This window comes from Hylobates moloch, unplaced genomic scaffold, assembly GCF_009828535.3.
Source record: "Hylobates moloch isolate HMO894 unplaced genomic scaffold, HMol_V3 SCAFFOLD_8, whole genome shotgun sequence".
Lineage (NCBI taxonomy): Eukaryota > Metazoa > Chordata > Mammalia > Primates > Hylobatidae > Hylobates > Hylobates moloch.
The window spans coordinates 117,316,228-117,339,214 of NW_026652283.1; the positions used below are offsets into that span (position 1 = coordinate 117,316,228).

The 22,987-nt window shown below is 43.9% G+C and overlaps 1 protein-coding gene and 1 pseudogene across 1 annotated transcript in view; one reads left to right on the forward strand and one right to left on the reverse strand.

Moving 5' to 3' along the window:
* Window positions 1-22,987, forward strand: part of LOC116473806 (beta-defensin 103A) — a 39,186-nt gene that overhangs the window by 14,390 nt on the left and 1,809 nt on the right. The window contains exon 7 of the mRNA XM_058443542.1: window positions 21,631-22,113. The gene's annotated coding sequence lies outside the window, so the exon portion shown is untranslated. The remainder of the gene's footprint in view (window positions 1-21,630; window positions 22,114-22,987) is intronic.
* LOC131384142 (60 kDa heat shock protein, mitochondrial-like) lies at window positions 1,080-21,618 on the reverse strand (annotated as a pseudogene).

The window sequence follows — 22,987 nt, forward strand, 5'->3', positions numbered from 1 at the left end:
CTCCTTTGTGAACGTTATGCCCCAGTGAAGTTGGACTCTTCACTCTCTTGAAATATGCCCTTTGCTTTCATGTCACCCAAGCCTTGGGCCTTTTCAGTCCCTCTACCCCAAACGGCATCTCTCCACCAAATCTATCGCTAAGGTTTTCAAGCAGCCCTCAGGGGCTATCCCAATTCCTTCCAAAAACTTTGTCTTCAGAGAAATAAGGAAACTGGCTCTTCCTCAGACATTCACTTTCCTTTCTCTCACCCATGCCTCTGCTCTGGTTGACCTCATGTCCGCCTCAGTCCTCCGACTTCATCTCTAAACTTTAACCTGTCCTTCAGGGACCATCTCACATTTTATCTCCGTCTTGAAAACACCAGTGATTTCCCAAATTCTTACAGTCTTTCCTCTGGTTCACCACAGGGTTCTTTTTATTATTATTATTATTATACTTTAGATTTTAGGGTACAGGTGCACAATGTGCATGTTTGTTACATATGTATCCATGTGCCATGTTGGATTGCTGCACCCATTAACTCGTCATTTAGCATTAGGTATATCTCCTAATGCTCTCCCTCCCCCCTCCCCCAACCCACAACAGTCCCCGGAGTGTGATGTTCCCCTTCCTGTGTCCATTGTTCAATTCCCGCCTATGAGTGAGAACATGCAGTGTTTGGTTTTTTGTCCTTGCAATAGTTTACTGAGAATGATGGTTTCCAGTTTCATCCATGTCCCTACAAAGGACAGGAACTCATCATTTTTTATGGCTGCATAGTATTCCATGGTGTATATGTGCCACATTTTCTTAATCCAGTCTATCGTTGTTGGACATTTGGGTTGGTTCCAAGTCTTTGCTATTGTGAACAGTGCTACAGTAAACATACGTGTGCATGTGTCTTTATAGCAGCATGATTTATAGTCCTTTGGGTATATACCCAGTAATGGGATGGCTGGGTAAAATGGTATTTCTAGTTCTAGGTCCCTGAGGAATTGCCACACTGATTTCCACAATGGTTGAACTAGTTTACAGTCCCACCAACAGTGTAAAAGTGTTCCTATTTCTCCACAGCCTCTCCAACACCTGTTGTTTCCTGACTGTTTAATGATGGCCATTCTAACTGGTGTGAGATGGTATCTCATTGTGGTTTTGATTTGCATTTCTCTGATGGCCAGTGATGATGAGCATTTTTTCATGTGTATTTTGGCTGCATAAATGTCTTCTTTTGAGAAGTGTCTGTTCATGTCCTTCACCCACTTTTTGATGGGGTTGTTTGTTTTTTTCTTGAAAATTTGTTTGAGTTCATTTTAGATTCTGGATATTAGCCCTTTGTCAGATGAGTAGGTTGCAAAAATTTTCTCCCATTCTGTAGGTTGCCTGTTCAGTTCACTACAGAGCTCTGACTTGAGTCCTCCATCTACAACACTTGCTTGGTTTTTACATTGTGTACATGACATATTGCCAATCTCCATATTAGATTTTGTAAGCCTTAAAAACAAGGAGTTTGTCTTAATTCTTCCTGGACTGCTTGTAAAGTGCCCTGAGCATGAAGGCTGCTCAAAAAGTATTTATTGAATTGAAGTACATTCAAATGATTTACTGATTGAAGTATCTTTAATCATTCAAATGATTTGGAGGAACTGCAGTTTAACTATCTAGTGCTCTGTCAACATTGATGCGGAAGGATTCCAGCAAATGGAGTGCGTGGTCCTTCATACCTGACACCAGACCCCAGTCATGGCTCCATGTATGGAGAAAAGACAATACAACAAGGCTCTTAGGAAGAAAGCCTCTAGGGCCCAAAAAGATGAGACTGCTCCTCACTTTTCATCCAAAATGGACTCACTGCTATGGGAATCTCCCTCTGACAGTAGACAAAAGGGAACCTGTCAAGAGGTGTGACAGCTGTGTTCAGACATTGGATAATAAGCAGTGGAACAGACCAATGAAGTGAGACTTTCTATTGCCCCCAGCTCACTACAACAGCAGGCTCCAGACCACAGCACACAGGGGAAGACTCAAATGAAGTCCAGCAATCCTGAGGCATTGAAGAGACTGAAATCAAACTTCCTGAAGCACAAGACACCCCCACTTCCAGGGCAGAATAGCAGAGAGAGGGTACCTAGAAGGAAGCAAGGCCCCCAAGTGTTGGTGGTGGGGGCAGAGACACATGGTAAATCTTCAGTCCTGGGCTGTGTTTTCATGTGAGCACCCTTGGGGTAAGACTTCACAAGGCCAGAGGCAAACAAAAACACCCAAAAGGGATTGGATAACAATTTGAGGAGCACTAAAGGCTGGACAAGTTTGCATTCCCACCAGCAAAGTGGAGAGACTGCAGAGTCCTTGGGCAACTAACACATTAGCAGTGGTGTTATTTGGCTCTAGATTAAATTGTTCTGCAATTACTCTAACAAATTTTTTCCTAAACCATTCTTGAAAGGACCAGACTGATCTATAAGAAACTTAAATGTGGGACAGAATAAAGCCTAACATTCTTCAAAGAAAAACAATGAAATCCATCACTCGACAATTTGTTCTTTATAACACATTGAATCCAATAAAAAATTAGCTGCTATGCAGGAAAATATGGTCACAACCAAGAGAAAAATCATTCAGTAAAAACAGATCCAGAAATGACAAGGATACTAGGATCAGCAAAAAAAGGTATAAATGAGCTATTATAAATGTTATAAATATGTCCAAGTTTGAAGAGAAAAACTGTTCATGATGAGTGAGGGATATAAAGAAACAAATGGAATTTCCAGAGATTAAAAATAAGCACCTGAGTAAAAGATACTATGAATTGGATTGTGGCATATATTCCAAAATAAAAATCAGTAAACCTGAGTTTATATTACTACAAATGAATGAAGAAATAATGCAAAGAGAGGAAAAAAGAGCTGGAAAACAATAAGCAGTGACCTGTGCAGAAACATCAAGCAATCTAGCAACTATGTGTGTTTAGATGACCAGGCACGGTGGCTCACGTCTGTAATCCCAGCACTTTGAGAAGCTGAGGAGAGTGGATCACAATGTCAGGAGTTCAAGACCAGCCTGGCCAAAATGGTGAAACCCCATCTCTACTAAAAATACAAAAATTAGATGGGCGTGATGGCGTGCACCTGTAATCCCAGCTACTCTGGAGGCTGAGGCAGGAGAATTGCTTAAACCCTGGAGGCAGAGGTTGCAGTAAGCCGAGATCACGCCACTGCACTCCAGCATGGTTGACAGAGCAAGACTCCGTCTTGAATAAAAAAAAATTTTTGGGAGAGAGGATAGAGCTAAGGAAGGAATGGCCTATTCTTTTCCAAATTTGGTGAGACTAAAAACACACAAATTTACCATACGAAGACATCCAAGCTGAAATATGAAACATGAAGAAAAACACATGAAACATATCATAATCAAATTATTTTAAATCAGTAATAAAAAAAAATTTTAAAAGCAGCCTGAGGGTAGACACAGTGGCTCATGCCTGTAATCCCAGCACTTTGGGAGGCCAAGGCAAGCAGATCACCTGAGGTCAGGAGTTTGTGACCAGCCTGGCCAACATGGTGAAACCCTGTCTCTACTAAAAAACAAAAAATACAAAAATTAGTCAGGCACGGTGGCACACACCTATAATCCTAGCTACTCGAGAGGCTGAGGCAGGAGAGTCTCTTGAACCCAGGAGGTGGAGGTTGCAGTGAGCCAAGATCACCCTGCTGCACTCCAGTCTGAGCAACAGAGAGAGACTCCGTCTCAAAAATAAAAAGAAAACCAAAAAGCAGCCTGAAAGGAGACATACGACTTACAGAAGAACAAACCATAAGTGATATCTTCAACTGCCGAAAGAAAAAAACTTATCTTAGAAATCCATCCCAGCAAAAGTATATTTCTAAAAAAAGGGTAAACACATAATCAAATAATAAGTAAAGGCATTTTCTAGTAACAGCAATAAAAGCTAAGAGAATTCCTCACCACCAAGTCTGTACTACAAAATGCAAAAATAATTTTTTTGGCAGAAAGGGAAGATGCCAGTTAGAAATTTGATCCCATATGATGAAAATAGCATGCTGTGAACATTCTAGAAGCTCCTTAAAGGGAGAGATTGTCAGTTCAGTAAAAAGCAAGACCCAACTACATGTTTTCTATAAAAACCCACTTTATATATAAACTGTAAGAACAAACTTAGAGTAAAAATAAAAGGATGGAAAGAGATATAGTATGAAAACATTAGTATAAAGAAAATATGATTGGCTATATTGGCTCATTGACATAAATTAGGGTAGATTTTAGAGCAAGGGGTATTATCAGTAATACGGAGAGATATTTTTCCTAATGATAAAGTGGTTACATCACCAAGAACAGACATTAATTTTAAATCAGTGTGTGCCTAATAACAGAATTTTGAAATTCTTGAAGAAAAATCAAGACATTAAAGAAATAGACAAATTAACAATTACAATTAGACAATTCAACACCTCTCTTCCTGTAATAGCTTTTTTAAAGCAGACAAAATATTAGTAAAGGTAGAGACAACTTGAACAACGCTATCATACAGCACAACCTATTTGAGTTTTATAGAACACGCTACCAAATAACAGCAGAATGCATTAAAATATTGCCCAATAGAGCTCATACTAACCTATGAAATGTCTCAAAAAATCAACATAGTTTAAAATTATACAAAAGGCAGTGTCTATCTACAGTGGAATTTACAAAGCTATCAATACAGAAAGTCATCTGGAAAAATCTCCATATATTGGGACATCAATGAACATGTTTCAAAATGGTCCAAAGGAGAAATCACAAGATACGTTAGAAAATATGTTGAACTGACAGAAAATGAAGCCATAACATACCAAAATTCGTGGAAATGCCACTAAAATGGCTCTTGGAGACAAATTTACAATTAAATGTTATTATGATAGAAAGCAGAAAAGCTCACAAGTAGACAATTTAAGATTCCACTGTAAGAAACGGTAAGGGAAAAGGGAACAAACTAAACCCAAAGTAAATAAGAAAAAGAAAAAAAAGAGAGAAAAACAAAAAGTGAATAAAAAGAAACTGGACACAAAAAAAACATTAAAAATAAATAAATAAAAGCTGATTCCTTGAGAGGATCCATACAATTGTGAGAACTCTCAATAGGTTCATTAAGGGGTAAAGAAATGAGAAGAAGTCTCAGGTGCACGCCCAGGCTTCAGGCAGGTGAGAAACTGAGATTAGATGTGCGTTTTAGGGTCATATAGACAAGCCACCACAAGGTGGCAGTAACTGCGAGCTCATTCCCTCACCTCCTGCAAGGCCAGGCCAGGCTCTAGACTCACTACTCAGCTCTGAAGATGGGAGAGAATGACAGCAGCTCCATGGACTCTGGCCTTACGCAGAACATTACTGTAGCTTTGGAGTTGTAGGAAGAGGAAGAGGGGAGGTTATCAGGACACCATGTGGCGAAGGTTAGGAACAGGTCTTTGAAGAGAGAGGGATTTTATTTCAAATAGCATCTCTGTCACTTAGTAGCCAGGTGGCCTTGAACATGTCCTTTAACCTTTCTAGTCCCCAGGGCCTGCCTCTGTAAACTTGGGTAATACCCCCCTAGCAGGTTTGTTTCTGGGGATTAAATGAGATAACTTGTATAAAAAGGGCCACGGCAGGGCTGGCTGCAAAATTCCCAAGGCTCAGTGCAAAATGGAAATGCAGGGCGCCTTGTTCAAAGAGCAGCAGAAGAAAGTGCCATGAAAGGCAGGAGGATATTCAGCTTTCTCAAGCCAATATTTTCCAGGATTTTAAAAATGTAATAGAGATAGTAGTTACACAGGAGTAATGACAGAGTCATACACATCTCGCCACAAAAAAATGAGTGTCATGATTATAATAGAATAAATAATAATGTCTTACTAATGGGATATGTGGGTGAATCACACAATTTTTCTGGCCCACTGGTCTGTCAATTAATTTGTTTTATCTTCAAACTTTATACCTGGTGCAACTTCATTTTTTCTTTTGAGAAGACTCTGCTGAAGCAAATGTTTCTGGAATATTTTCTAAGCTGTGACAATATAGGATGAATTATTTTGACATACTAACAAATTTTACCATATTTGGAGCTAGTGATTCTTTTAAAATTTTTGTTTGTTTGTTTGTTTTCCTTTGTTTTTTTGAGATGGAATCTCGCTCTATCTCCCACGCTGCAGTGCAGTGGTGCAATCTCGGCTTACTGGAACCTCTGCCTCCCAGGCTCAAGCAATTCTCCTGCCTCAGCCTCCTGAGTAGCTGGAATCACAGGCATGTTGCTACCACACCAGGCTAATTTTTGTATTTTCAGTAGAGATGGGGTTTCGCCATGTTGCCCATGCTGGTCTCAAACTCCTGAACTCACGTGATCTGCCCTCCTCGGCCTCTCAAAGTGCTGGGATTCCAGGGGTGAGCCACCATAAAATGGATTCTTTTAAAATGGTTTAAACAAACCATTTTCATGTAAGTTTGAACTGAATTTTAGATGTGAACTTATCCAATGGAATGTTGACGCCTCTTCATATATTTCCTATAATTTGCAGTGGCCTATGCCAGACCCAAAGTGGCATCATAATTTGTACCTTATTGAAAATGCCTGCTTATGCATTCCACTTCTGTATCTTTAATAACAAGAAGAAAACCTATTTAAAAATTGCCCTCTTTGTTAAGGTTTGATTCATCTAAAAGTTTATATAAAAGTAGCACTCTTCTCTGTTGAACCTGATTATCTTTATAAATTTAATTTTCATTTTTGATGCCATGATAACTCCTTGAAGAATTCTAAACTCTTTGAAGAACTCTAACTCCCTGGCCTACTTTATTGCAATGTCCGTGTGCACATTTTGTCTTGCAATAATTTACTGATAGTTTGCTGCCTGAGCATCCCTGTTCCCGTCCCAGTGCTCAGGCAAGGAGGTTAATATTTGTGCAGAAGCTCCAAGAGTGACTCTGGGGATGAATGGGCACAGAGGAGTCAGTGCTGCCCCCACACAGAGAGACCCTCCTTTCACCCCAGGGCTGAGAACACTGCTGCTGCTCCCCTTGCCACCTCCTGTCGCATCCCCTAAGTGTCTGGGCTGCTCCAGGGATGTGTGTGCTAAGGGCAGCTAGACCAGCTATCTCCAGTCATGTGCCCGTGGTGCCCCAAGGCCTGCGCCTGTCCACCTTGTGTCCCAGTGTATCCATTCTGCCCATGCACAGGCTCCACTGTCTCACAGGGCTGCACTTACAAAACTTAGGTTCAAATAAAAAATTATTCAGAATGTCGATAGGATGGCTTTCTTACACCAGGCCACAGCCCTCTGAGTGCAGGTCCCTATGGGACTGCCCTGCCCTGACACCCAAGCAGCTGGCCATTCCACAAAAATAGAAATGAATACAACTGCTTCTGTTACTTAACACTGAGGTCGTAATGCTGAGAAACTTTATTTTGTAAAATCACAAATAGGAGAGACTTTGCTTTCTGGGAGCCGATCTACAGGAATGAGGCTTCCCACTCTCACCTGGGTAGCTGAACCATTTCGCCAGAAAGAAACAGCCTGAAATTTCCTCCCCAGTTACAGGAAAGAGGTTTGGGGACACAGCATGGGTCCTCACATTCCATTAAAAACAGACCATGAGTCTCTCAGTCAGGCTTGATGGTTCCCCTTTTACATGGCTTTGTTTTGAGCTCATAAAAATGAATTAAATTAGATTTTACCTAAGCTTGGCATGCCCTAAAATCCTATAATAGCTACATTTTGAGCTTTTGGGAAGAACCTCACGTCTGTGCTGGTGGACGGTCTTCCTTGCTGAAGCAAGATTGTAACTGTAACTTTGAAAGACAAAAGTGATACTCTGGTGGACTTTATCAGACAAACCTTATGACCAGGACAAACATGGCTGTGAAGGAGTCACACTGGGCTGTGCCAGGAAAAAAGAAGCAGCTGCAACCATAGGAATCTTCACGGGAACAGTCAGCCCAGCTGTGCTTGAGCAACCAGGCTCATGTTACTAAGCCTTGGTGGCTTCTTCCCCAGGGACACAGAGGTGCTGCATTTCACAGTGACTTTCCTATTTCAGAGCAATTTCACCTCCTTCTCTAACAAGGCCTCACAAATGTACTGAGATCTAGAGAGGACAGCAAGTATACAACCACAACGCTATTGGTGGTTCCTGGGATTGGAACAGGTGTGTAAGAAAAATTCACTCTTTTCTAGGGGAGTTTTTTTTGGTTTTTTTTTTTTGAGACGGAGTCTCGCTCTGTCACCCAGGCTGGAGTGCAGTGGCGCAATCTCGGCTCACTGCAAGCTCTGCCTCCCGGGTTCACGCCATTCTCCTGCCTCAGCCTCTCTGAGTAGCTGGGACTACAGGCGCCCGCCACCACGCCCGGCTGTTTTTTGTATTTTTAGTAGAGACGAGGTTTCACTGTGCTCTCGATCTCCTGACCTCGTGATCCGCCCACCTCAGCCTCCCAAAGTGCTGGGATTACAAGCGTGAGCCACCGCGTCCGGCCCTATGGGTGAGTTTTTAAATGTGAGTGTATTACTTTTATAATCATAATGTTAAGCATAGTAGTCATTAAGAATGTATCAATCAGGGGTGATGTTTCCATGCGCGTCCGTGTGAAGAGACCACCAAACAGGCTTTGTGTGAGCAACATGGCTGTTTATTTCACCTGGGTGTGGGCGGGCTGAGTCCAAAAAGAGAGTCAGCCAAGGGAGATAAGGGTGGGGTCGTTTTATAGGATATGGGTAGGTAAAGGAAAATTACAGTCAAAGGGGATTTGTTCTCTGGCGGGCAGGAGTGGGGGTCATGAGCTGCTCAGTGGGGGAGGTTTTTGAGCCAGGATGAGCCAGGAAAAGGACTTTCACAGGGTAATGTCATCATTTAAGGCAAGGACCGGCCATTTACAATTCTTTTGTGGTGGAATGTCATCAGTTAAGGCAGGGCAGGGCGTTTTCATTTCTTTTGTAATTCTTCAGTTACTTCAGGCCGTCTGGATGTATACATGTAAGTCACAGGGGATGCAATGGCTTGGCTTGGGCTCAGAGGCCTGATATTCCTGCCTTCTTATATTAATAAGAAAAATAAAACAAAATAGTGTTGAAGTGTTGGGGCGGAAAAAATTTTGGGGGGGTGGTATGGAGAGAGAATGGGCGATGTTTCTCAGGGCTGCTTCAAGCGGGATTGGGGCGGCGTAGGAACCTAGAGTGGGAGAGATTAAGCTGAAGGAAGATTTTGTGGTAAGGGGTGACATTGTGGGGTTGTTAGAAGAAACATTTGTTGTGTAGAATTATTGGTGATGGCCTGGATACGGTTTTGCATGAATTGAAAAACTAAATAGAATAAGAGAAGGAGAAAAACATGTATTAAAGGTCTAAGAATTGGGAGGACCTAGGACATGTGGTTAGAGAGTGCCTAAGGAGATTCAGCATAGTCCTGCCAGCAAAGATTATTTATTTACTTCAAGAGCTAAGAGTGGTGATTTGATAGCACAAGGAGTTATCAGCTGTGATGGTTTGGAGAAACAGTGTAAACCGGCAGTGTAAACAAGAGCAAGGCATGTATGAGTGGTTGAGAACTGAGAATAGAGGTATGACTTGACAGAAAATAGTAGGGATGACAAGTTTTCTTGGGGCACATTCTAAGTTGGTCCGGTATCTGGAATGAGACTGGTGCCTAATAAAAATGAGCTCAAATGGGCTTTACCTTGTAGCATTCCAAGGACAGGCCCGAATTCTGAGAAGGGAAAGTGGTAAAAGTATTGTCCAGTCCTTTTTAAGTTGGTGGCTGAGCTTGGTGAGGTGTGTTTTTAAAAGACCTTTAGTCCATTCTACTTTTCTTGAAGATGGAAGACCGTAAGGGATGTAAAGGTTTCACTGAATACTAAGAGCCTGAAAAACTGCTTGGCTGATTTGACTAATAAAGGCTGGCCTGTTATCAGACTGTATAGAGGTGGGAAGGCTAAACTGAGGAATTGTGTCTGACAGAAGGGAAGAAATGACTGTGGTGGCCTTCTCAGACCCTGTAGGAAAGGCCTCTACTTACCTAGTGAAAGTGTCTACTTAGACTAAAAGGTATTTTAGTTATCTCACTCGGGGCATGTTGAGTAAAGCTAATTTGCCAGTCCTGGGTGGTGGTAAATCTTCAAGCTCGATGTGTAGGGAAGGGAGGGGGCCTGAATAATGCCTGAGGAGTAGTAGAACAGCAGGTGGAACACTGAGAAGTTATTTCCTTGAGGATAGATTTCCACAATGGAAAGGAAATGAGAGGTTCTAAGAGGCAGGCTAGTGGCTTATACTATAGCATAGCCTGACTTTGCTGGTGTGTGGCGATTAGGCCTGGTGGAACTGCCATCAATAAATCAAGCATGATCAGGGTGAGGAACAGGAAAGAAGGAAATATGGGGAAATGGGGTGAATGTCAGGTGGATCAGAGAGATACAGTCATGCGGGTCAGGTGTGGTATCAGGAATAATGTGGGAGGCCGGATTGAAGTCCGGGCCAGGAACAATGGTAATTGTGGGACTTAACAGAGAGTGAGCACAGCTGAAGGAGCCAGGGAGCAGAAAGTATATGCATCAGGTATAAGGAAGAAAATAGATTTTGGAAGTCATGAGAAATGTAGAGAGTAAGTTGAGCATAGTTTGTGATTTTGAGGGCCTCTAAAATTATTGGGGCAACAGCAGCCTCGGCATGGAGACATGATGGCTAGGCTAAAACAGTAAGGTCAAGTTGTTTGCACAAAAAGGCTACAGGGTGTGGTCTTGGCTCTTGTGTAAGAATTCTGACCACACTAACCATGCCTAGGAAGGAAAGGAGTTGTTTTGTAGGGGATTGAGGTTTGGGAGATTAATCAGACACAATCAGCAGGGAAAGCACGTGTGTTTTTATGAGAATTATGCCGAGATAGGTAACAAATGAGGATGAAATTTGGGCTTGACTGAAGTAATGGGAGCTGTCTGTGAAGCCTTGTGGCAGTACAGCCCAGGTAATTTGCTGAGCCTAATGGGTGTCAGGGTCAGTCCAAGTGAAAGCGAAGAGAGGCTGGGATGACGCGTGCAAAGGAATAGTAAAGAAAGAATGTTTGTGATCCAAAACAGAATAATGGATTGTGGAGAGAGGTATTGAGGATAGGGGAGTATACGGGTTTGGCACCATGGGGTGGATAGGCAAAACAATTTGGTTGATAAGGCATAGATGTTGAACTAACTTGTAAGGCTTTCCTGGTTTTTGGACAGGTAAAATGGAGGAATTTTAAGGAGAGTTTACAGGTTTTAGAAGCCCATACTGTAGCAGGGGAGTGATAACAAGCTTTAATCCTTTTAAAGTGTGCTGTGGGATAGGATATTGGCATTGAGCAGGGTAAGGGTGATTGGGGTCTAATGGGATGGTAATGGGCATGTGATTGGTTGCCAGGGAAGGAGTAGAGATGTCCCATACTTGTGGGTTAAGGTGGGGGGGATACGAGAGGAAGACTGGCAGGAGGCTTTGGGTTGGGGAGAAGGGTGGCAGTGAGATGCGGCTGTAGTCCAGGAATAGTCAGGGAAGCAGATAATTTTGTTAAAATATCTCAGCCTAATAAGGGAACTGGGCAGGTGGGGATAACTAAAAAAGGGTGCATAAAAGAGTGTTGTCCAAGTTGGCACCAGAGTGGGGGAGGTTTCAGGGGTTTAGAAGCCTGGCCATCAATACTCACAACAGTTATGGAGGCAAGGGAAACAGGCCCTTGAAAAGAAGGTAATGTGGTGTGGGTAGCCTCAGTATTGATAAAGAAGGGGACGGACTTACCTTCCACTGTGAGAGTTACCTGAAGCTCGGCATCTGTGATGGTCTAGGCAGCTTCCGAGGTGATCAGGCAATATCAGTCTTCAGCCGCTAAGCTGAGAAGATCTGGGAAGGAGTCAGTCAGAGAGCCCTGGGCTAGAGTTCCAGGGGCTCTGGGACTGGCTGCCAGGTGAGTTGAACAGTCCGATTTCCAGTGGGGTCCCGGACAGATGGGACACGGCTTAGGAGGAATCCCAAGCTGCGGGCATTCCTTGGCCCAGTGGCCAGATTTCTGGCACACGTAGCAAGCTCCTGGGGGAGGAGGTTCTGGAGGAACGCCTGGCTGCTGTGGTTCAGGGGTTTGGAAGTTCTTGTGTGCTGGAGATGTGGCTGGGGTTTGTCTCACAGTGGAGGCAAGGAATTGAAACTTTTTTCTGTTATTGCACACCTTGAAGATGAGGTTAATTAAGCCCTGTTGTGGGGTCTGAGGGCCAGATTCTAATTTTTGGAGTTTTATTTAATGTCAGGAGCAGATTGGGTAATAAAATGTATATTGAGAATAAGACGGCCTTTTGACCTTTTAGGGTCTAAGGCTGTAAAGTGTCTCAGGGTTGCTGCCAAATGAGCCATGAACTGAGCTGGATTTTTATATTTGATAACAAAGAGCTGGGCGCGGTGGCTCACGCTTGTAATCCCAGCACTTTGGGAGGCCGAGGCAGGCGGATCACGAGGTCAGGAGATCAAGACTACGGTGAAACCCCGTCTCTACTAAAAGTACAAAAAATTAGCCGGGCATGGTGGCGGGCGCCTGTAGTCCCAGCTACTCGGAGAGGCTGAGGCAGGAGAATGGTGTGAACCTGGGAGGTGGAGCTTGCAGCGAGCCGAGATCGTGCCACTGCACTCCAGCCTGGGTGAGAGAGTGAGACTCCGTCTCAGAAAAAAAAAAAAAAAAGATAACAAAGAGCCTAAATGCTATCTGATTTGGGATAAAGAAAAAGGAGCATTAACCTTAACTATGCCTTTAGCCCCAGCCACCTTTTTAAGAATAAATTGCTGGGCAGGAGGGGCAGGGCTAGTCATGGAATGAAACAGTAAGCCGGACTGGGTGTGAGGAGGGGAGGTCATAAAAGGATTATAGGGTGGAGAGCGGAGGCTGAGGAAGAATTCGGACCTAGCTTGGCCTGGTTAGGAGGGGAGAGGTCAGATGGGTCTGTAGAAAAGGAAGATTAGAAAGACTCAGCGACGCTTGTGGTTGGGACTGAGGGGACAGGTGGGAGGGAAAGAAGGAAGATTTGGGATGAGTTGCATTGGGCACAGAGACTAGGAAGGGACTTATGTCTAAAAGAATGCCTGGACGTCAGGAACCTCACACCATTTGCCCATTTTACAACAAGAATTATTTAGATCTTGTGGGATGGAAAAATTGAAAGTGCCATTTTCCTGCTATTTGGAACTACTGTCGAGTTTGTATTGGGGTCAAGCAGCATTGCAGAAGAAAATAAGATGCTTAGATTTTAGGTCAGGTGAGAGTTGAAGAGGTTTTAAGTTCTTAAGAACACAGGCGAAGGGAGAAGAAGGAGGAATGGAAGGTGGAACCTTGCCCATATTGAGGGAGGCAAGCCCAGAGGAAAGAGTAGAGACATGGAGAAGGGGTGGGGGGTTCTTACCCTCCAGAAAAGCAGAGAAGGTGTTGGGCATGGAAATAAGGGATTGGGGCACAGAGATAAGAGGTCAGGGTGCGGAAATAAGGGATTGGGGCACAGAGATAAGAGGTCAGGGTATGGAAGTAAGCGATTGGGAGTTCTTGCCCCCTAGAAAAGTGGGACTTGCTGCTAAGGGTGAAGGAGAAGGGATTGAGGGGTACTTGCCCCTACTCCAGAAAAGCGGGACTTGCCACTAAGGGTGAAGGAGAAGGGGTTGAGGGGTACTTGCCCCTGCCCCAGGAAAGTGGGACTTGCTGCTAAGGGTGAAGGAGAAGGGGTTGAGGGGTACTTGCCTCTGCCCCAAGAAAGCAGAGAAGGGGTAGAGACACAGAGAGAAGGGGTTGGGATACTTGCCCCTCCCCCAGAAAAGTGGGACTTGCTGCTAAGGGTGAAGGACCAAGGCAGGCATCCCTGCATGGTCTGACACCTTTGAAACATGGGTGAATAATCAGAGAGGCATCCCTGCAATGATTAAACACCAAGGGAAGGCTGCCTTCCCAGTCCGTGACCAGCACCGGAGTTTTGGCTCCATGGATAAAACGTGTCTCCTTTGTCTCTACCAGAAAATGAAAGGAATTGAAATTAAGAGAAGGGAGAGATTGAAGTGTGGCGCCAAGATTGAAAGGAGAAAGAGTTTGAGGGATAGTGAGGGAGGTTGGAGAAGAGAGTAAAAAGAGGCTGCTTACCGGATTTGAAATTGGTGAGATGTTTCTTGGGCTGGTTGGTCTGAGGACCTGAGGTCGTAGGTGGATCCTTCTCATGGAGCAAAGAGCAGGAGGACAGGGGATTGATCTCCCAAGGGAGGTCCCCGATCTGAGTCACAGCACCAAATTTCATGCGCGTCCGTGTGAAGAGATCACCAAACAGGCTTTGTGTGAGCAACATGGCTGTTTATTTCACCTGGGTGCGGGCGGGCTGAGTCCTAAACGAGAGTCAGGGAAGGGAGATAAGGGTGGGGCCGTTTTATAGGATTTGGGTAGGTAAAGGAAAATTACAGTCAAAGGGGATTTGTTCTCTGGCGGGCAGGAGTGGGGGTCACAAGGTGCTCAGTGGGGGTGATTTTTGAGCCAGGATGAGCCAGGAAAAGGACTTTCACAAGGTAATGTCATCATTTAAGGCAAGGACCGGCCATTTACACTTCTTTTGTGGTGAAATGTCATCAGCTAAGGCAAGGCAGGGCCTTTTCACTTCTTTTGTAATTCTTCAGTTACTTCAGGCCATCTGGATGTTTACATGCAAGTCACAGGGGATGTAATGGCTTGGCTCGGGCTCAGAGACCTGACAGATGTCACACATGAAAAAGATGGCAACCAGTCCCTTAATTCAAACTCTAAGCCCCAATAAGGTTCTTCTCATAGTACCATGACATTTCCTTAAGAATATTTACTCAAGTTAAGAGACGTGACAACCTAATTCGATGTGCAAATCTAGATTAAATAGGTATCCAGAAACATCAACAGCTATGAAGCCATGGTTGGAACAAGTGGAGAAATGTGAAATATTGACCAGATAATAAATAACATTGAGAAACTAGTTTTCTTAATGTGTGTAAACTGTATTGTGTTTGATGTGGGAATTTCCCCTCATATGTAAGAGATTCATGCTGAGATAATTACAGTGAAGTGTCATGATGTTTGCGTCTTTCTTTTTTTTAACTTTAAACAAATTTTTAATACACAAAGGTTGTCACATAATTGGAAGTTTCTCTACTTTGTAAACAATTATTCTCACTCTGCACAGAAAGGCTGCTTAACTTCTCATCTGCTTGTTGCAAGCACTAAAATCCTGATTTTAACAGAATAGTAGTAAAAATGCCTCAGTGATTTAAGTTGAAAGCAGTACATCAGTACATGGCTCTCGTACCCAGTGTCAGGAATGTACAACATCTTTCTATTCAAAAATACAAACTAAATTATCTGTAGGCATGGATGACAGCCGTAAACCATTATATACTTTGTCAGCTGAAACCAGTAACTGATGGTTATAGTGGTTTCTTAAACATCAGCCAGCCTTTTCTTCATTTTCTCCAACTCATTTCTCTGAAGTTATTGGTGAGGAACACTGCCTTGGGCTTCCTATCACAATTCATTAATAAAGGTAAAGCACTATTCTAGGAATTAGAACAGGCCACCTCCCATACCACCTCCCATTCCACACATTGCACCCATTCCAGGGCCATTCCCTTATTTAGGAATTTATGTGACTGCAACAGCTGCTATAGTTAATAGAGAGGCCATGCCAGCAGCATCCAATAAAGCAGTTCTCACAACTTTTGTTGGGTCAATAATGCTTTTTGCCACCATATTCACAAAATCTCCTAACATAGTATCATAACCAACTTCTGAGGAAATTTGCATAATTTTCTCAACTATCAAAAATCCATCAACACCGGCCGGGCACGGTGGCTCACGCTTGTAATCCCAGCACTTTGGGAGGCCGAGGCGGGCGGATCACGAGGTCAGGAGATCGAGACCAGGGTGAAACCCCGTCTCTACTAAAAATACAAAAAATTAGCCGGGCGTGGTGACGGGCGCCTGTAGTCCCAGCTACTCGGAGAGGCTGAGGCAGGAGAATGGCGTGAACCCGGGAGGCGGAGCTTGCAGTGAGCCGAGATTGCGCCACTGCACTCCAGCCTGGGCGACCGAGCGAGACTCTGTCTCAAAAAAAAAAAAAAAAAAATCCATCAACACCTGCATTCTTAGCAATAGTCATTGCTGGAATTTTGAGTGTTCTTTTCCACACTCAAAACTGGTGAATTTCTACACCAATTTTTTTATCTTCATTACCTGGAGTCAATGAGTCCAAGGCTGGAATGCATCGAAGCAGGGCACAACCCCCTCCCTAAACAATGCCTTCTTCAACAGCAGCTCTTGTAGCATTAAGTGCACATGTAACTCTGTCTTTCTTTTCATTCACTTCAACATCGCTTGTCCCACCAACCTTCAGCACAGCTACTCCATCTGAAAGTTTCTCCATTCAGTTTTCCCTTTTCATATTCACTAGTTGTGACATCTGACTGGTCAATGATTTCTTGAATACATTTTTCAATTTGAGCCTTGTTACCTTTTCCTTTTAAGAGCATGGCATAATCTTTGATCACACTGACCTCTCCAACTTCTCCTAAGTCACGAGGCTGAACATATTCAAGATTTAGTGTCAGCCTTCTTCTCCAAACACTGCACCACCAGTAGCAATAACCATATCTTTAAGCTGGTTCTCTCTATTGTCACCAAAACCTGGAGTTTCACTGCCACAACCTGAAGACCAACCTTTAGCCTGTTCAAGATGAGTGTAGTTAAAGCTTCTCCATCAAAGTCTTCAGCAATTATGACCAAAGGCTTACAGTAAGCATTGGCAATTTCAAGAGCAGGTACAATGGACTGGACACTAGAAATTTTCTTTTCACACAACAGAACATAGGCATCCTGGAATTCACATTTCTCACCTTTTGATATATTAATAAAGTATGGAGAAATATATCCTCGGTCAAATATTCATGCCTTCAATAATTTCTAATCCATCAGTCAGTGTTTTTCCATCCCTTACTGTGATGACACCCTTTCTTCCAACCTTTTTCATTGCACCAGAGATGATGTTACCAATTTATTTTTCTCCATTTGCAGAAATTGTAGCGAGCTGTACAATTTCTTCAGGTTTGGTCACAGGTTTAGACTGCTTTCTAAGTTCAGCAATTACAGCATCAACAGCTAACATCACACCTCTCTTGATTTCCACTGGGTTAGCAGCTTTGCTAACCTTCTGGAAGCCTTACTTGGAAATAGAGCGTACCAGTACAGTAGCAGTGATAGCGCCATCCCCAGTCTCTTCATTTGTATTATTGGCAACATCTTGGACAAGTTTAGCTCCAATGTTTTTATATTTATCCTTTAAGTCAATTGACTTTGCATCAGTCACACCATCTTTTGTTACTTTGGGACTTCCCCAGCTAGGTTCAATAATTACTGTTCTTCCCTTTGGCCCCATTGTAATGGCTACAGCATCGACTAAAAGGTCTACACCTTAAGACATTAAGTCTGGGACATCGGCACCAAATTTTACATCTTTACTATCAGTCTGAGTGAGATCAGGAGCCAGTAGCCTGGACACCGGTCTCATCTGGCAAAAGACTATGGGTAATCAAAGCATTTCTGCGGGGCGGTGGCAGGACATGTGCATGGTGAGGCAGGTCATCGGCAGCAAGTGAGGGCTGCCTCTTACTTTCTAAAGGTGACATAGCAAATATACAAAAAAAAACCCATAAATTATTAATTTAGGCAGAGCACATAAAGGCTTTATTTCATATTCCGTTTCACTGTATGCTTTCTTCACCAGGAAGAAATAGTTTTAGTGTCAGGAATAAATCAGTCTGCCCCTTAATTCCAGCCTGCTCAACACCCAAGGAAACAAAGCCCTGACAATCAGAGTGACTCTCTGGTGACTAAGCTCAAGCCCTGGATGCATATTTGTTTAGCAGTTCTGACAGCATCTGACCCAGCCCTCTCTGCATACCCCATCAGAACCTTCTTTTTTTTTTCTTTGAGACTGAGTCTTGCTCTGTCATAAGCGATTCCCGTGCCTCAGCGTCCCAAATACCTGGAATTATAGGCGTAAGCCATCACGCCTGGCTAATTTTTGTATTCTTCATAGAGATGGAGTTTCTCCATGTTGGTCAAACTGGTCTCACACTCCTGCCCTTATGTGCTCCACCTGCCTCGGCCTCCCAAAGTGCTGGGATGAGCGATGTGAGCCACCATGCTAGGCTCAGAAATTTTCTTTTATAAAAATGTCATTAAGGATCTTGGCCACACAATATCATTACCAGCTTCCTTTAAATCCACCTCTGGCCTACCAGGAATCAGGGTTCTTCAGAACCTGACATTTTAAATGAAGAGGTCAGGCAGGTCACGAGGAAAGTCTCATTGTCCCCATGTCTCTCTCACTGCTGCACCCCTGAGACATCACAGACACTGACACTGGGGCCTGCTTGTCTCTCAAACTTCCCTTTGATCCAAAGAGGGAGGAACCAGGATGAATGCCACTTATTTTCCCGTGAAAAGCCCCACCCCTGAGCATCTGGCACCAGGGGCTCTGTGCATTGCCTGTGGCCAACGATTGCTACTCTGGGTTATGGAAGAAGGACAGGGTCCTGACAGACCCCAGAGACTTTGCACAGCGCTGAAAACACAGGACCCCTGCAGAAGTGGATCCCATCACCAACAGGGAGACCATGTGGAGGCCTTGCAGCCCCACTCCGTGCTTCTCCGCCAAATCCCAACTGCAGTGAGCTCCCTTTGTGCTGATGTCTGTGGAAAGCAGGGAAAGCCCTGGCTCGCAAAGCCCTGAAGTCCTGCGGAGCTGACGTTCCCTGAGGGACGGTGTGAATGGAAGGAACTCAAGGGCGGGCCATAGGCCACATCCTGGCCTGAACCTAGGTGGACTCTGAGGGGACACATGTAGTCACAATCCCACCCTCCCATTCTCCTTCTCAGAGGAATGCCTATGCACACACGGCCAGCAGCCGTGAGCCCCTCCAGAGTCCCTGGGTTTGAGCCAGCCCTGTACGTCCCCAGGAGCTGAATCTTCCAGCAATGGATAAAATTATATGGAACTGGCTCCCAGTTTGGCCTGAGACTGTCCCCAGATATTCAGGAAAAACAGGACGTCCCACAGAGCAGGCAAGTGATCTCCAGTTCACAGGCCCTGAGTCTGTTCCCCTGTAAGAAAGGCCTAGCCTCTCACTCTATTCATACCCCAGGTCCCAAATGGTGCAAGATGGAAAAAAGCCCTGGTCCTGTGAGCAGAACAAGGGGATATTCTGGGGTTTCTCATGTCCAAATTTGCATAAGAGCTCCTGGGTGTACTTTGCTCTCAGAGAGCCATTTCTCTGATGCCCCCTGAAAGGTGGTCAGTTTCAATCACTGTAATTACTAACATGGCAGGTAATATCTGTTCTGAATTCTGCCTAGTGACCAGGGGCCAAGACCTGTTTAGGTGGGAGGCTCGGCGTCCTCCCCAGACTCAGCTCATGGTGAAGCTCCTAGCCATCACCCAAGAGAGTCTAATATCTTCTCTTCTCGTTCCTCTTCCACGTGAGATGGGTCAGGGAAATAGGAGACTTGGACAAGTGGAAAAATGGGGTAGAGGTGCTCTCTTGCCTGTCTCTCACCTCTTTCTCTCTCATCCAAGTACTAATTAGGCCCACCCCTGCTTAGCTTCCAAGATCAGAGGAGATCAAACGTGTTCAAGGTGGTATGGCTGTAGACACTGTCTCTCTTTTTCTCTGTCTGTCTTATGTCTATATCTCTCCCTTGTCTCTCTTTCTTCTTTCTCTGCCTCTTGTATTTCTGTCAGTGTCAGGGCACTCGCCCCCTCCCTGTCTCCCCTACAGCTTGACTCCCTTTCTTTCTCTCTTTCTTCTACGGTCACTTCCAGACCGAGGAGATTGCCTGCCTTGCTTTATTGAACCAAACTACATTTCCTTCAATATGAAAGGAGTTTAGAGCCTCATGGCGGCTTCACTGCCTCTTCTAAGCCAGAGGGGCCCAGTAGCTTGTAAATCTTATCTCCTCCCTGATCTTCACACTGTGAGTGCTAAGACTATGGTTGAAACCTATCAGGTTTCAATAAAAGTGAGAAATTTTGATTTTATCCAAAGAAGTAAGGACAGATTGTCATTTCCTAAACTTTTATATTTAAAGTGTAGACTTGAGTGACCTAGAGAATTTTAGTGAGTAATAAGGCACAGCCTATACTTTGGGAAGTTGTGTTTGGGACACTGGCCCTTCGTCTTTTCAGATCGAAGGCCCTGTAGAACACTTGCCCTCTACGGCTGCTCTAGGTTCACAGAACAATAAAACCTATTGAAAGCCAATTTTAAAATTGAATGCCTAATTTTATTTTCTCCTTGATATTATAAGAATAAAATAAAAGGGAGAAGGAAGAAAAGGAGAGTGGAAGGGTGGAAGGGAGAGAGAAAGATAATTTGAGACTAAGACCTGAGATATCTAATCTGATAGAAATTACATTGAAAAAGCCTCATTTTATCCATATTGTTTATGGGTTTTGGGTTACAGAGGAGCAGCAGGGTTCTTGGAGGCACCAGACACTTGGCAATATCCCACCACTTAGGAGAGTAGGAAGGAAGAGACAAAAGGGAGGGAGGGAGGAAGGGAAGGAGAAAGGACAAATGGAAGAGTGAGATTGAGAACAGAATTTAGAGATTAGAAACAATTCATTACAAAAGTTTACTTCTGATGTTAATTATTGTTTTTAATTGTAAGCTACTTTCTTTTTTTTCTTTTTTTTATTCCCAGCCCCCCACCGCCTGCCCCTCCTTGTCCCTCCTTTTTTTTTTGAGACAGAGTCTTGCTCTGTTGCCCAGGCTGGAGTGCAATGGCGTGATCTCTGCCCACTGCAACCTCCACCTCCCAGGTTCAAGTGATTCTCCTGCCTCAGCCTCCTGAGTAGCTGGAATTATAGGTGCCCACCACCACGCCCAGCTAATTTTTATATTTTTAGTAGAGACAGGGTGTCACCAGGTTGGCCAGGCTGGTCTCAAACTCCTGAGCTCAGGTGATCCCCCCCACCTCGGCCTCCCAAAATACTGGGATTAGAGGTGTGAACCACTGGGCCCAGCCTTAAGGTACTTTCATATTAAATTCACATTAAACAATTTCTACCCTTTGAGCCACATCTTTTTCTTCCATCTCAGTTGAAATACTTAACGGACTTCATGATTTGGAAAGCAGAGGTTTCTGTCCTGTGTGTGTAAATGGAGGTAGGGTAGCTTTGAGGTTATTTTTTTGTGGTGGAGCTGAATTCTCAAGAAATCCTTGTTGAGCCACTACCTGAGCCCATCTGGAGGCCCTGGTCACTTAGCAGAGATCAGTCTTTCACATTCTGGTTCCAGGAACAAAACATCCCCAAACCGCAGCAGGGCCAGCCTCCTTTTAAGAAACTTAGGTTCACGTAATCATTTATTCATGTCTCATGACCATGATGGAAAAGCCTAGGCTTGGAAAAGAAACTCACCACAGATTTATTCAAGACAACACTGACACAGGCTTTGTGCCTTTCTGACACGGGGTTTTGAATTCTAACACCTTATCGCTCCTATTGTTCTTTGGTTCTCTTATTGTTTATTGCTTCTGTTTTGTTTTTTTTCTTTTTTGTCTTTTTTCTTTTTTCCTTTCTTTAGGTTTCTCTAAAGATATAAGAAATCCTGGTAGCTGACAAAGGAACAAAGGTATGTGTGTTCTGAATATTTGCTCTACAAGCTTGAAACAGAGTGGCACCTATGGCCATGACAGAATAAAATGCTGCAAAAAGTAATGAGGAGTCTAAGAAGCTTCCCTGACTAATGTGGATTCAGAAAGGGCTCACTCAGCCGAGACATGTGACATGTAAACCAAATTAAGCTACGGTGTTTGAAGACATGGAATCTTGATCCTAGTAATTGTAATTGTGATTGTGTAATGTTGGTTTCGGACAAGCCAATCTCCGACATCCTTGGAATGTTCTTCCCAGCTCTCCAGACCAGCGGTCAGGGATGGCACAGGAGGAGATTTTGGGTTGCTCCTCCAGTAACCCAAAACCAGCAGGAGCAACAGGATGTTAGAATTCAAACCCCATGTCAGAAAGACACAAAGCCTGTGTCAGTATCATCTGGAATAAATCCACGGTGAGTTTCTTTTCCAAGCCTGAGCTTTTCCATCATGATCATGAGATGTGAGTGAATGATGATGAGTCATAAGTTTCTGACAAGGAGACTGGCACTGCTGTGATTTGGGGGAGGCTTAGTGACATCTGTTCCCTTTAGGTCCCTTGACCTTCCCCAATTATTGCCATTGTTTTCCTATAACCTGTGCTTTGCTCCTCCTACTTCCTCTGCTTGCATGCCCTCACCTACCCCACATCTTCCCTGAAGACTGTGCCTCATTATTGTCCCAACTGAAAGACCTCTCTCCTCCTGGAATCAGGGTGATCCACTAAGGAGGGAGCGCCCTGTCCTCCCGTTCTTCAGAAGCACTCCCTCCTTCTGGTTTAGGCTGCTTATGCAATTGTGCCTCCTGCTCATGTGGATAAATTTTTACTTCTCCATTAGTCTGTGAGCTCTCTATAGGTATGGACTTTCCCTTATTCATGTATGCGCTGGTCATTGAGGAAGAGGTGTTACTTCATAAATTATTATGCCTTTAATGGCAAAGTTGAGTCACACAAAGCATTTCCTCACATCTAGACATAATTTTGATTAATGTAAAAGCTCTTAAAAACAGGTCCTTTTTGAAGGTATAGTTAAATGAGGGCAATATAGTACAGAACACAATGAGAGGAGAGCAAACATCAAGAAGAAAGACAGTATAGACTCTAAGGGGAAGCATCAAGATGTCTGCCTAGCCCTGCCCTGTCTCGTTGGGCAGTTTAACTTGTTTGATAGATGAACTCTGCAGGTATACCCTATATATCTATGAAGCGCTCTACTTCTTGATATTAACTCTTCTGTTAATGTGCATACCATCAACCTCTGGCTAAATGCATTTTCGTCTAAAATAATC